Here is a 9,881-nt window from a genome sequence, read left to right on the forward strand (position 1 = left end):
CACTTCTTCGCTTACGGCCATATCACGTTGAAAACACCGGTTCTCGTCCGATCCCCCGAAGTTAAGCAACGTAGAGCCTGGTCAGTACTTAGATGGGTGACCGCTTGGGAATACCAGGTGCTGTAAGCATTTCCCCTGAATTTTTGGAAAAACTCATAAAAATGCGTTCGATTTTAATGTAAAATATTAGATAAAAAAAACAAAAAACAAAATATCATTACATTATCAGATTTGGTAAATAAATATTGAAATTGTAATAGTTAAAATTATGGCACGTCTTCGCTTACGGCCATATCACGTTGAAAACACCGGTTCTCGTCCGATCCCCGAAGTTAAGCAACGTAGAGCCTGGTCAGTACTTAGATGGGTGACCGCTTGGGAATACCAGGTGCTGTAAGCATTTCCCCTGAATTTTTGGAAAAACTCATAAAAATGCGTTCGATTTTAATGTAAAATAGTAGGTAAAAAAAAGAAATAAAGTATCATTAAATTATCAGATTTGGTAAATAAATATTGAAATTGTAATAGTTAATATTATCGCACTTCTTCGCTTACGGCCATATCACGTTGAAAACACCGGTTCTCGTCCGATCCCCGAAGTTAAGCAACGTAGAGCCTGGTCAGTACTTAGATGGGTGACCGCTTGGGAATACCAGGTGCTGTAAGCATTTCCCCTGAAGTTTTGGAAAAACTCATAAAAATGCGTTCGATTTTAATGTAAAATATTAGATAAAAAAACAAAAAACAAAATATCATTACATTATCAGATTTGGTAAATAAATATTGAAATTGTAATAGTTAAAATTATGGCACGTCTTCGCTTACGGCCATATCACGTTGAAAACACCGGTTCTCGTCCGATCCCCGAAGTTAAGCAACGTAGAGCCTGGTCAGTACTTAGATGGGTGACCGCTTGGGAATACCAGGTGCTGTAAGCATTTCCCCTGAATTTTTGGAAAAACTCATAAAAATGCGTTCGATTTTAATGTAAAATATTAGATAAAAAAACAAAAAACAAAATATCATTACATTATCAGATTTGGTAAATAAATATTGAAATTTTAATAGTTAAAATTATGGCACGTCTTCGCTTACGGCCATATCACGTTGAAACCACCGGTTCTCGTCCGATCCCCGAAGTTAAGCAACGTAGAGCCTGGTCAGTACTTAGATGGGTGACCGCTTGGGAATACCAGGTGCTGTAAGCATTTCCCCTGAATTTTTGGAAAAACTCATAAAAATGCGTTCGATTTTAATGTAAAATATTAGGTAAAAAAAACAAATAAAGTATCATTAAATTATCAGATTTGGTAAATAAATATTGAAATTGTAATAGTTAAAATTATGGCACTTCTTCGCTTACGGCCATATCACGTTGAAAACACCGGTTCTCGTCCGATCCCCGAAGTTAAGTAACGTAGAGCCTGGTCAGTACTTAGATGGGTGACCGCTTGGGAATACCAGGTGCTGTAAGCATTTCCCCTGAATTTTTGGAAAAACTCATAAAAATGCGTTCGATTTTAATGTAAAATATTAGATAAAAAAACAAAAAACAAAATATAATTACATTATCAGATTTGGTAAATAAATATTGAAATTGTAATAGTTAAAATTATGGCACGTCTTCGCTTACGGCCATATCACGTTGAAAACACCGGTTCTCGTCCGATCCCCGAAGTTAAGCAACGTAGAGCCTGGTCAGTACTTAGATGGGTGACCGCTTGGGAATACCAGGTGCTGTAAGCATTTCCCCTGAATTTTTGGAAAAACTCATAAAAATGCGTTCGATTTTAATGTAAAATATTAGATAAAAAAACAAAAAACAAAATATCATTACATTATCAGATTTGGTAAATAAATATTGAAATTGTAATAGTTAAAATTATGGCACGTCTTCGCTTACGGCCATATCACGTTGAAAACACCGGTTCTCGTCCGATCCCCGAAGTTAAGCAACGTAGAGCCTGGTCAGTACTTAGATGGGTGACCGCTTGGGAATACCAGGTGCTGTAAGCATTTCCCCTGAATTTTTGGAAAAACTCATAAAAATGCGTTCGATTTTAATGTAAAATATTAGATAAAAAAACAAAAAACAAAATATCATTACATTATCAGATTTGGTAAATAAATATTGAAATTTTAATAGTTAAAATTATGGCACGTCTTCGCTTACGGCCATATCACGTTGAAAACACCGGTTCTCGTCCGATCCCCGAAGTTAAGCAACGTAGAGCCTGGTCAGTACTTAGATGGGTGACCGCTTGGGAATACCAGGTGCTGTAAGCATTTCCCCTGAATTTTTGGAAAAACTCATAAAAATGCGTTCGATTTTAATGTAAAATATTAGATTAAAAAAAACAAATAAAGTATCATTAAATTATCAGATTTGGTAAACAAATATTGAAATTGTAATAGTTAAAATTATCGCACTTCTTCGCTTACGGCCATATCACGTTGAAAACACCGGTTCTCGTCCGATCCCCCGAAGTTAAGCAACGTAGAGCCTGGTCAGTACTTAGATGGGTGACCGCTTGGGAATACCAGGTGCTGTAAGCATTTCCCCTGAATTTTTGGAAAAACTCATAAAAATGCGTTCGATTTTAATGTAAAATATTAGATAAAAAAAACAAAAAACAAAATATCATTACATTATCAGATTTGGTAAATAAATATTGAAATTGTAATAGTTAAAATTATGGCACGTCTTCGCTTACGGCCATATCACGTTGAAAACACCGGTTCTCGTCCGATCCCCGAAGTTAAGCAACGTAGAGCCTGGTCAGTACTTAGATGGGTGACCGCTTGGGAATACCAGGTGCTGTAAGCATTTCCCCTGAATTTTTGGAAAAACTCATAAAAATGCGTTCGATTTTAATGTAAAATAGTAGGTAAAAAAAAGAAATAAAGTATCATTAAATTATCAGATTTGGTAAATAAATATTGAAATTGTAATAGTTAAAATTATCGCACTTCTTCGCTTACGGCCATATCACGTTGAAAACACCGGTTCTCGTCCGATCCCCGAAGTTAAGCAACGTAGAGCCTGGTCAGTACTTAGATGGGTGACCGCTTGGGAATACCAGGTGCTGTAAGCGTTTCCCCTTAATTTTTGGAAAAACTCATAAAAATTCGTTCGATTTTAATGTAAAATATTAGATAAAAAAACAAAAAACAAAATATCATTACATTATCAGATTTGGTAAATAAATATTGAAATTGTAATAGTTAAAATTATGGCACGTCTTCGCTTACGGCCATATCACGTTGAAAACACCGGTTCTCGTCCGATCCCCGAAGTTAAGCAACGTAGAACCTGGTCAGTACTTAGATGGGTGACCGCTTGGGAATACCAGGTGCTGTAAGCATTTCCCCTGAATTTTTGGAAAAACTCATAAAAATGCGTTCGATTTTAATGTAAAATATTAGATAAAAAAACAAAAAACAAAATATCATTACATTATCAGATTTGGTAAATAAATATTAAAATTGTAATAGTTAAAATTATGGCACGTCTTCGCTTACGGCCATATCACGTTGAAAACACCGGTTCTCGTCCGATCCCCGAAGTTAAGCAACGTAGAGCCTGGTCAGTACTTAGATGGGTGACCGCTTGGGAATACCAGGTGCTGTAAGCATTTCCCCTGAAGTTTTGGAAAAACTCATAAAAATGCGTTCGATTTTAATGTAAAATATTAGATAAAAAAACAAAAAACAAAATATCATTACATTATCAGATTTGGTAAATAAATATTGAAATTGTAATAGTTAAAATTATGGCACGTCTTCGCTTACGGCCATATCACGTTGAAAACACCGGTTCTCGTCCGATCCCCGAAGTTAAGCAACGTAGAGCCTGGTCAGTACTTAGATGGGTGACCGCTTGGGAATACCAGGTGCTGTAAGCATTTCCCCTGAATTTTTGGAAAAACTCATAAAAATGCGTTCGATTTTAATGTAAAATATTAGATAAAAAAACAAAAAACAAAATATCATTACATTATCAGATTTGGTAAATAAATATTGAAATTGTAATAGTTAAAATTATGGCACGTCTTCGCTTACGGCCATATCACGTTGAAAACACCGGTTCTCGTCCGATCCCCGAAGTTAAGCAACGTAGAGCCTGGTCAGTACTTAGATGGGTGACCGCTTGGGAATACCAGGTGCTGTAAGCATTTCCCCTGAATTTTTGGAAAAACTCATAAAAATGCGTTCGATTTTAATGTAAAATATTAGGTAAAAAAAACAAATAAAGTATCATTAAATTATCAGATTTGGTAAATAAATATTGAAATTGTAATAGTTAAAATTATGGCACTTCTTCGCTTACGGCCATATCACGTTGAAAACACCGGTTCTCGTCCGATCCCCGAAGTTAAGTAACGTAGAGCCTGGTCAGTACTTAGATGGGTGACCGCTTGGGAATATCAGGTGCTGTAAGCATTTCCCCTGAATTTTTGGAAAAACTCATAAAAATGCGTTCGATTTTAATGTAAAATATTAGATAAAAAAACAAAAAACAAAATATAATTACATTATCAGATTTGGTAAATAAATATTGAAATTGTAATAGTTAAAATTATGGCACGTCTTCGCTTACGGCCATATCACGTTGAAAACACCGGTTCTCGTCCGATCCCCGAAGTTAAGCAACGTAGAGCCTGGTCAGTACTTAGATGGGTGACCGCTTGGGAATACCAGGTGCTGTAAGCATTTCCCCTGAATTTTTGGAAAAACTCATAAAAATGCGTTCGATTTTAATGTAAAATATTAGATAAAAAAACAAAAAACAAAATATCATTACATTATCAGATTTGGTAAATAAATATTGAAATTGTAATAGTTAAAATTATGGCACGTCTTCGCTTACGGCCATATCACGTTGAAAACACCGGTTCTCGTCCGATCCCCGAAGTTAAGCAACGTAGAGCCTGGTCAGTACTTAGATGGGTGACCGCTTGGGAATACCAGGTGCTGTAAGCATTTCCCCTGAATTTTTGGAAAAACTCATAAAAATGCGTTCGATTTTAATGTAAAATATTAGATAAAAAAACAAAAAACAAAATATCATTACATTATCAGATTTGGTAAATAAATATTGAAATTGTAATAGTTAAAATTATGGCACGTCTTCGCTTACGGCCATATCACGTTGAAAACACCGGTTCTCGTCCGATCCCCGAAGTTAAGCAACGTAGAGCCTGGTCAGTACTTAGATGGGTGACCGCTTGGGAATACCAGGTGCTGTAAGCATTTCCCCTGAATTTTTGGAAAAACTCATAAAAATGCGTTCGATTTTAATGTAAAATATTAGGTAAAAAAAACAATTAAAGTATCATTAAATTATCAGATTTGGTAAATAAATATTGAAATTGTAATAGTTAAAATTATGGCACGTCTTCGCTTACGGCCATATCACGTTGAAAACACCGGTTCTCGTCCGATCCCCGAAGTTAAGCAACGTAGAGCCTGGTCAGTACTTAGATGGGTGACCGCTTGGGAATACCAGGTGCTGTAAGCATTTCCCCTGAATTTTTGGAAAAACTCATAAAAATGCGTTCGATTTTAATGTAAAATATTAGGTAAAAAAAACAATTAAAGTATCATTAAATTATCAGATTTGGTAAATAAATATTGAAATTGTAATAGTTAAAATTATGGCACGTCTTCGCTTACGGCCATATCACGTTGAAAACACCGGTTCTCGTCCGATCCCCGAAGTTAAGCAACGTAGAGCCTGGTCAGTACTTAGATGGGTGACCGCTTGGGAATACCAGGTGCTGTAAACATTTCCCCTGAATTTTTGGAAAAACTCATAAAAATGCGTTCGATTTTAATGTAAAATATTAGGTAAAAAAAACAATTAAAGTATCATTAAATTATCAGATTTGGTAAATAAATATTGAAATTGTAATAGTTAAAATTATGGCACGTCTTCGCTTACGGCCATATCACGTTGAAAACACCGGTTCTCGTCCGATCCCCGAAGTTAAGCAACGTAGAGCCTGGTCAGTACTTAGATGGGTGACCGCTTGGGAATACCAGGTGCTGTAAGCATTTTCCCTGAATTTTTGGAAAAACTCATAAAAATGCGTTCGATTTTAATGTAAAATATTAGGTAACAAAAACAATTAAAGTATCATTAAATTATCAGATTTGGTAAATAAATATTAAAATTGTAATAGTTAAATTTATGGCACGTCTTCGCTTACGGCCATATCACGTTGAAAACACCGGTTCTCGTCCGATCCCCGAAGTTAAGCAACGTAGAGCCTGGTCAGTACTTAGATGGGTGACCGCTTGGGAATACCAGGTGCTGTAAGCATTTCCCCTGAATTTTTGGAAAAACTCATAAAAATGCGTTCGATTTTAATGTAAAATATTAGGTAAAAAAAACAATTAAAGTATCATTAAATTATCAGATTTGGTAAATAAATATTGAAATTGTAATAGTTAAAATTATGGCACGTCTTCGCTTACGGCCATATCACGTTGAAAACACCGGTTCTCGTCCGATCCCCGAAGTTAAGCAACGTAGAGCCTGGTCAGTACTTAGATGGGTGACCGCTTGGGAATACCAGGTGCTGTAAGCATTTCCCCTGAATTTTTGGAAAAACTCATAAAAATGCGTTCGATTTTAATGTAAAATATTAGATAAAAAAACAAAAAACAAAATATCATTACATTATCAGATTTGGTAAATAAATATTGAAATTGTAATAGTTAAAATTATGGCACGTCTTCGCTTACGGCCATATCACGTTGAAAACACCGGTTCTCGTCCGATCCCCGAAGTTAAGCAACGTAGAGCCTGGTCAGTACTTAGATGGGTGACCGCTTGGGAATACCAGGTGCTGTAAGCATTTCCCCTGAATTTTTGGAAAAACTCATAAAAATGCGTTCGATTTTAATGTAAAATATTAGATAAAAAAACAAAAAACAAAATATCATTACATTATCAGATTTGGTAAATAAATATTGAAATTGTAATAGTTAAAATTATGGCACGTCTTCGCTTACGGCCATATCACGTTGAAAACACCGGTTCTCGTCCGATCCCCGAAGTTAAGCAACGTAGAGCCTGGTCAGTACTTAGATGGGTGACCGCTTGGGAATACCAGGTGCTGTAAGCATTTCCCCTGAATTTTTGGAAAAACTCATAAAAATGCGTTCGATTTTAATGTAAAATATTAGGTAAAAAAAACAAATAAAGTATCATTAAATTATCAGATTTGGTAAATAAATATTGAAATTGTAATAGTTAAAATTATGGCACTTCTTCGCTTACGGCCATATCACGTTGAAAACACCGGTTCTCGTCCGATCCCCGAAGTTAAGTAACGTAGAGCCTGGTCAGTACTTAGATGGGTGACCGCTTGGGAATACCAGGTGCTGTAAGCATTTCCCCTGAATTTTTGGAAAAACTCATAAAAATGCGTTCGATTTTAATGTAAAATATTAGATAAAAAAACAAAAAACAAAATATAATTACATTATCAGATTTGGTAAATAAATATTGAAATTGTAATAGTTAAAATTATGGCACGTCTTCGCTTACGGCCATATCACGTTGAAAACACCGGTTCTCGTCCGATCCCCGAAGTTAAGCAACGTAGAGCCTGGTCAGTACTTAGATGGGTGACCGCTTGGGAATACCAGGTGCTGTAAGCATTTCCCCTGAATTTTTGGAAAAACTCATAAAAATGCGTTCGATTTTAATGTAAAATATTAGGTAACAAAAACAATTAAAGTATCATTAAATTATCAGATTTGGTAAATAAATATTAAAATTGTAATAGTTAAAATTATGGCACGTCTTCGCTTACGGCCATATCACGTTGAAAACACCGGTTCTCGTCCGATCCCCGAAGTTAAGCAACGTAGAGCCTGGTCAGTACTTAGATGGGTGACCGCTTGGGAATACCAGGTGCTGTAAGCATTTCCCCTGAATTTTTGGAAAAACTCATAAAAATGCGTTCGATTTTAATGTAAAATATTAGATAAAAAAACAAAAAACAAAATATCATTACATTATCAGATTTGGTAAATAAATATTGAAATTGTAATAGTTAAAATTATGGCACGTCTTCGCTTACGGCCATATCACGTTGAAAACACCGGTTCTCGTCCGATCCCCGAAGTTAAGCAACGTAGAGCCTGGTCAGTACTTAGATGGGTGACCGCTTGGGAATACCAGGTGCTGTAAGCATTTCCCCTGAATTTTTGGAAAAACTCATAAAAATGCGTTCGATTTTAATGTAAAATATTAGGTAACAAAAACAATTAAAGTATCATTAAATTATCAGATTTGGTAAATAAATATTAAAATTGTAATAGTTAAAATTATGGCACGTCTTCGCTTACGGCCATATCACGTTGAAAACACCGGTTCTCGTCCGATCCCCGAAGTTAAGCAACGTAGAGCCTGGTCAGTACTTAGATGGGTGACCGCTTGGGAATACCAGGTGCTGTAAGCATTTCCCCTGAATTTTTGGAAAAACTCATAAAAATGCGTTCGATTTTAATGTAAAATATTAGATAAAAAAACAAAAAACAAAATATCATTACATTATCAGATTTGGTAAATAAATATTGAAATTGTAATAGTTAAAATTATGGCACGTCTTCGCTTACGGCCATATCACGTTGAAAACACCGGTTCTCGTCCGATCCCCGAAGTTAAGCAACGTAGAGCCTGGTCAGTACTTAGATGGGTGACCGCTTGGGAATACCAGGTGCTGTAAGCATTTCCCCTGAAGTTTTGGAAAAACTCATAAAAATGCGTTCGATTTTAATGTAAAATATTAGATAAAAAAACAAAAAAGAAAATATCATTACATTATCAGATTTGGTAAATAAATATTGAAATTGTAATAGTTAAAATTATGGCACGTCTTCGCTTACGGCCATATCACGTTGAAAACACCGGTTCTCGTCCGATCCCCGAAGTTAAGCAACGTAGAGCCTGGTCAGTACTTAGATGGGTGACCGCTTGGGAATACCAGGTGCTGTAAGCATTTCCCCTGAATTTTTGGAAAAACTCATAAAAATGCGTTCGATTTTAATGTAAAATATTAGATAAAAAAACAAAAAACAAAATATCATTACATTATCAGATTTGGTAAATAAATATTGAAATTGTAATAGTTAAAATTATGGCACGTCTTCGCTTACGGCCATATCACGTTGAAAACACCGGTTCTCGTCCGATCCCCGAAGTTAAGCAACGTAGAGCCTGGTCAGTACTTAGATGGGTGACCGCTTGGGAATACCAGGTGCTGTAAGCATTTCCCCTGAATTTTTGGAAAAACTCATAAAAATGCGTTCGATTTTAATGTAAAATATTAGATAAAAAAACAAAAAACAAAATATCATTACATTATCAGATTTGGTAAATAAATATTGAAATTGTAATAGTTAAAATTATGGCACGTCTTCGCTTACGGCCATATCACGTTGAAAACACCGGTTCTCGTCCGATCCCCGAAGTTAAGCAACGTAGAGCCTGGTCAGTACTTAGATGGGTGACCGCTTGGGAATACCAGGTGCTGTAAGCATTTCCCCTGAATTTTTGGAAAAACTCATAAAAATGCGTTCGATTTTAATGTAAAATATTAGGTAAAAAAAACAATTAAAGTATCATTAAATTATCAGATTTGGTAAATAAATATTGAAATTGTAATAGTTAAAATTATGGCACGTCTTCGCTTACGGCCATATCACGTTGAAAACACCGGTTCTCGTCCGATCCCCGAAGTTAAGCAACGTAGAGCCTGGTCAGTACTTAGATGGGTGACCGCTTGGGAATACCAGGTGCTGTAAGCATTTCCCCTGAATTTTTGGAAAAACTCATAAAAATGCGTTCGATTTTAATGTAAAAT

The 9,881-nt window shown here is 35.7% G+C and overlaps 37 non-coding genes across 37 annotated transcripts; all 37 read left to right on the forward strand.

Moving 5' to 3' along the window:
* The first annotated feature begins 9 nt into the window (after window positions 1–9).
* On the forward strand, window positions 10–129 carry LOC145300551 (5S ribosomal RNA). The gene has a single exon (XR_013872767.1). It is a non-coding gene; the product is annotated as a 5S ribosomal RNA (ribosomal RNA).
* A 152-nt stretch (window positions 130–281) lies between these two features.
* Window positions 282–400, forward strand: LOC145300796 (5S ribosomal RNA). The gene has a single exon (XR_013873007.1). It is a non-coding gene; the product is annotated as a 5S ribosomal RNA (ribosomal RNA).
* A 149-nt stretch (window positions 401–549) lies between these two features.
* LOC145300807 (5S ribosomal RNA) lies at window positions 550–668 on the forward strand. Its single transcript, XR_013873018.1, has one exon. It is a non-coding gene; the product is annotated as a 5S ribosomal RNA (ribosomal RNA).
* Window positions 669–819: 151 nt separating this feature from the next.
* On the forward strand, window positions 820–938 carry LOC145300818 (5S ribosomal RNA). The gene has a single exon (XR_013873029.1). It is a non-coding gene; the product is annotated as a 5S ribosomal RNA (ribosomal RNA).
* Window positions 939–1,089: 151 nt separating this feature from the next.
* On the forward strand, window positions 1,090–1,208 carry LOC145299551 (5S ribosomal RNA). The gene has a single exon (XR_013871804.1). It is a non-coding gene; the product is annotated as a 5S ribosomal RNA (ribosomal RNA).
* Window positions 1,209–1,357: 149 nt separating this feature from the next.
* Window positions 1,358–1,476, forward strand: LOC145299815 (5S ribosomal RNA). Its single transcript, XR_013872059.1, has one exon. It is a non-coding gene; the product is annotated as a 5S ribosomal RNA (ribosomal RNA).
* Window positions 1,477–1,627: 151 nt separating this feature from the next.
* LOC145300829 (5S ribosomal RNA) lies at window positions 1,628–1,746 on the forward strand. Its single transcript, XR_013873040.1, has one exon. It is a non-coding gene; the product is annotated as a 5S ribosomal RNA (ribosomal RNA).
* Window positions 1,747–1,897: 151 nt separating this feature from the next.
* On the forward strand, window positions 1,898–2,016 carry LOC145300841 (5S ribosomal RNA). The gene has a single exon (XR_013873051.1). It is a non-coding gene; the product is annotated as a 5S ribosomal RNA (ribosomal RNA).
* A 151-nt stretch (window positions 2,017–2,167) lies between these two features.
* Window positions 2,168–2,286, forward strand: LOC145300852 (5S ribosomal RNA). The gene has a single exon (XR_013873062.1). It is a non-coding gene; the product is annotated as a 5S ribosomal RNA (ribosomal RNA).
* Window positions 2,287–2,436: 150 nt separating this feature from the next.
* Window positions 2,437–2,556, forward strand: LOC145300552 (5S ribosomal RNA). The gene has a single exon (XR_013872768.1). It is a non-coding gene; the product is annotated as a 5S ribosomal RNA (ribosomal RNA).
* A 152-nt stretch (window positions 2,557–2,708) lies between these two features.
* LOC145300863 (5S ribosomal RNA) lies at window positions 2,709–2,827 on the forward strand. The gene has a single exon (XR_013873073.1). It is a non-coding gene; the product is annotated as a 5S ribosomal RNA (ribosomal RNA).
* A 149-nt stretch (window positions 2,828–2,976) lies between these two features.
* Window positions 2,977–3,095, forward strand: LOC145299418 (5S ribosomal RNA). The gene has a single exon (XR_013871675.1). It is a non-coding gene; the product is annotated as a 5S ribosomal RNA (ribosomal RNA).
* Window positions 3,096–3,246: 151 nt separating this feature from the next.
* LOC145299641 (5S ribosomal RNA) lies at window positions 3,247–3,365 on the forward strand. Its single transcript, XR_013871892.1, has one exon. It is a non-coding gene; the product is annotated as a 5S ribosomal RNA (ribosomal RNA).
* A 151-nt stretch (window positions 3,366–3,516) lies between these two features.
* On the forward strand, window positions 3,517–3,635 carry LOC145300875 (5S ribosomal RNA). Its single transcript, XR_013873084.1, has one exon. It is a non-coding gene; the product is annotated as a 5S ribosomal RNA (ribosomal RNA).
* A 151-nt stretch (window positions 3,636–3,786) lies between these two features.
* Window positions 3,787–3,905, forward strand: LOC145300886 (5S ribosomal RNA). Its single transcript, XR_013873095.1, has one exon. It is a non-coding gene; the product is annotated as a 5S ribosomal RNA (ribosomal RNA).
* Window positions 3,906–4,056: 151 nt separating this feature from the next.
* On the forward strand, window positions 4,057–4,175 carry LOC145300898 (5S ribosomal RNA). The gene has a single exon (XR_013873106.1). It is a non-coding gene; the product is annotated as a 5S ribosomal RNA (ribosomal RNA).
* Window positions 4,176–4,324: 149 nt separating this feature from the next.
* Window positions 4,325–4,443, forward strand: LOC145300274 (5S ribosomal RNA). The gene has a single exon (XR_013872504.1). It is a non-coding gene; the product is annotated as a 5S ribosomal RNA (ribosomal RNA).
* Window positions 4,444–4,594: 151 nt separating this feature from the next.
* LOC145300910 (5S ribosomal RNA) lies at window positions 4,595–4,713 on the forward strand. The gene has a single exon (XR_013873118.1). It is a non-coding gene; the product is annotated as a 5S ribosomal RNA (ribosomal RNA).
* Window positions 4,714–4,864: 151 nt separating this feature from the next.
* On the forward strand, window positions 4,865–4,983 carry LOC145300922 (5S ribosomal RNA). Its single transcript, XR_013873129.1, has one exon. It is a non-coding gene; the product is annotated as a 5S ribosomal RNA (ribosomal RNA).
* A 151-nt stretch (window positions 4,984–5,134) lies between these two features.
* Window positions 5,135–5,253, forward strand: LOC145300933 (5S ribosomal RNA). Its single transcript, XR_013873140.1, has one exon. It is a non-coding gene; the product is annotated as a 5S ribosomal RNA (ribosomal RNA).
* A 149-nt stretch (window positions 5,254–5,402) lies between these two features.
* Window positions 5,403–5,521, forward strand: LOC145300944 (5S ribosomal RNA). The gene has a single exon (XR_013873151.1). It is a non-coding gene; the product is annotated as a 5S ribosomal RNA (ribosomal RNA).
* A 149-nt stretch (window positions 5,522–5,670) lies between these two features.
* On the forward strand, window positions 5,671–5,789 carry LOC145299919 (5S ribosomal RNA). Its single transcript, XR_013872160.1, has one exon. It is a non-coding gene; the product is annotated as a 5S ribosomal RNA (ribosomal RNA).
* A 149-nt stretch (window positions 5,790–5,938) lies between these two features.
* On the forward strand, window positions 5,939–6,057 carry LOC145300956 (5S ribosomal RNA). The gene has a single exon (XR_013873162.1). It is a non-coding gene; the product is annotated as a 5S ribosomal RNA (ribosomal RNA).
* Window positions 6,058–6,206: 149 nt separating this feature from the next.
* LOC145300968 (5S ribosomal RNA) lies at window positions 6,207–6,325 on the forward strand. The gene has a single exon (XR_013873173.1). It is a non-coding gene; the product is annotated as a 5S ribosomal RNA (ribosomal RNA).
* Window positions 6,326–6,474: 149 nt separating this feature from the next.
* LOC145300979 (5S ribosomal RNA) lies at window positions 6,475–6,593 on the forward strand. The gene has a single exon (XR_013873184.1). It is a non-coding gene; the product is annotated as a 5S ribosomal RNA (ribosomal RNA).
* A 151-nt stretch (window positions 6,594–6,744) lies between these two features.
* Window positions 6,745–6,863, forward strand: LOC145300991 (5S ribosomal RNA). Its single transcript, XR_013873195.1, has one exon. It is a non-coding gene; the product is annotated as a 5S ribosomal RNA (ribosomal RNA).
* A 151-nt stretch (window positions 6,864–7,014) lies between these two features.
* LOC145301003 (5S ribosomal RNA) lies at window positions 7,015–7,133 on the forward strand. The gene has a single exon (XR_013873206.1). It is a non-coding gene; the product is annotated as a 5S ribosomal RNA (ribosomal RNA).
* Window positions 7,134–7,282: 149 nt separating this feature from the next.
* On the forward strand, window positions 7,283–7,401 carry LOC145299816 (5S ribosomal RNA). Its single transcript, XR_013872060.1, has one exon. It is a non-coding gene; the product is annotated as a 5S ribosomal RNA (ribosomal RNA).
* Window positions 7,402–7,552: 151 nt separating this feature from the next.
* On the forward strand, window positions 7,553–7,671 carry LOC145301014 (5S ribosomal RNA). The gene has a single exon (XR_013873217.1). It is a non-coding gene; the product is annotated as a 5S ribosomal RNA (ribosomal RNA).
* A 149-nt stretch (window positions 7,672–7,820) lies between these two features.
* Window positions 7,821–7,939, forward strand: LOC145301026 (5S ribosomal RNA). Its single transcript, XR_013873229.1, has one exon. It is a non-coding gene; the product is annotated as a 5S ribosomal RNA (ribosomal RNA).
* A 151-nt stretch (window positions 7,940–8,090) lies between these two features.
* Window positions 8,091–8,209, forward strand: LOC145301038 (5S ribosomal RNA). Its single transcript, XR_013873240.1, has one exon. It is a non-coding gene; the product is annotated as a 5S ribosomal RNA (ribosomal RNA).
* Window positions 8,210–8,358: 149 nt separating this feature from the next.
* LOC145301049 (5S ribosomal RNA) lies at window positions 8,359–8,477 on the forward strand. The gene has a single exon (XR_013873251.1). It is a non-coding gene; the product is annotated as a 5S ribosomal RNA (ribosomal RNA).
* A 151-nt stretch (window positions 8,478–8,628) lies between these two features.
* On the forward strand, window positions 8,629–8,747 carry LOC145301061 (5S ribosomal RNA). The gene has a single exon (XR_013873262.1). It is a non-coding gene; the product is annotated as a 5S ribosomal RNA (ribosomal RNA).
* Window positions 8,748–8,898: 151 nt separating this feature from the next.
* On the forward strand, window positions 8,899–9,017 carry LOC145301072 (5S ribosomal RNA). Its single transcript, XR_013873273.1, has one exon. It is a non-coding gene; the product is annotated as a 5S ribosomal RNA (ribosomal RNA).
* A 151-nt stretch (window positions 9,018–9,168) lies between these two features.
* Window positions 9,169–9,287, forward strand: LOC145301083 (5S ribosomal RNA). The gene has a single exon (XR_013873284.1). It is a non-coding gene; the product is annotated as a 5S ribosomal RNA (ribosomal RNA).
* Window positions 9,288–9,438: 151 nt separating this feature from the next.
* On the forward strand, window positions 9,439–9,557 carry LOC145301094 (5S ribosomal RNA). The gene has a single exon (XR_013873295.1). It is a non-coding gene; the product is annotated as a 5S ribosomal RNA (ribosomal RNA).
* A 149-nt stretch (window positions 9,558–9,706) lies between these two features.
* On the forward strand, window positions 9,707–9,825 carry LOC145301105 (5S ribosomal RNA). Its single transcript, XR_013873306.1, has one exon. It is a non-coding gene; the product is annotated as a 5S ribosomal RNA (ribosomal RNA).
* The last annotated feature ends 56 nt before the right edge of the window (window positions 9,826–9,881 follow it).

Source organism: Euprymna scolopes, chromosome 18, assembly GCF_053919585.1.
Source record: "Euprymna scolopes isolate OS-2025 chromosome 18, ASM5391958v1, whole genome shotgun sequence".
Lineage (NCBI taxonomy): Eukaryota > Metazoa > Mollusca > Cephalopoda > Sepiida > Sepiolidae > Euprymna > Euprymna scolopes.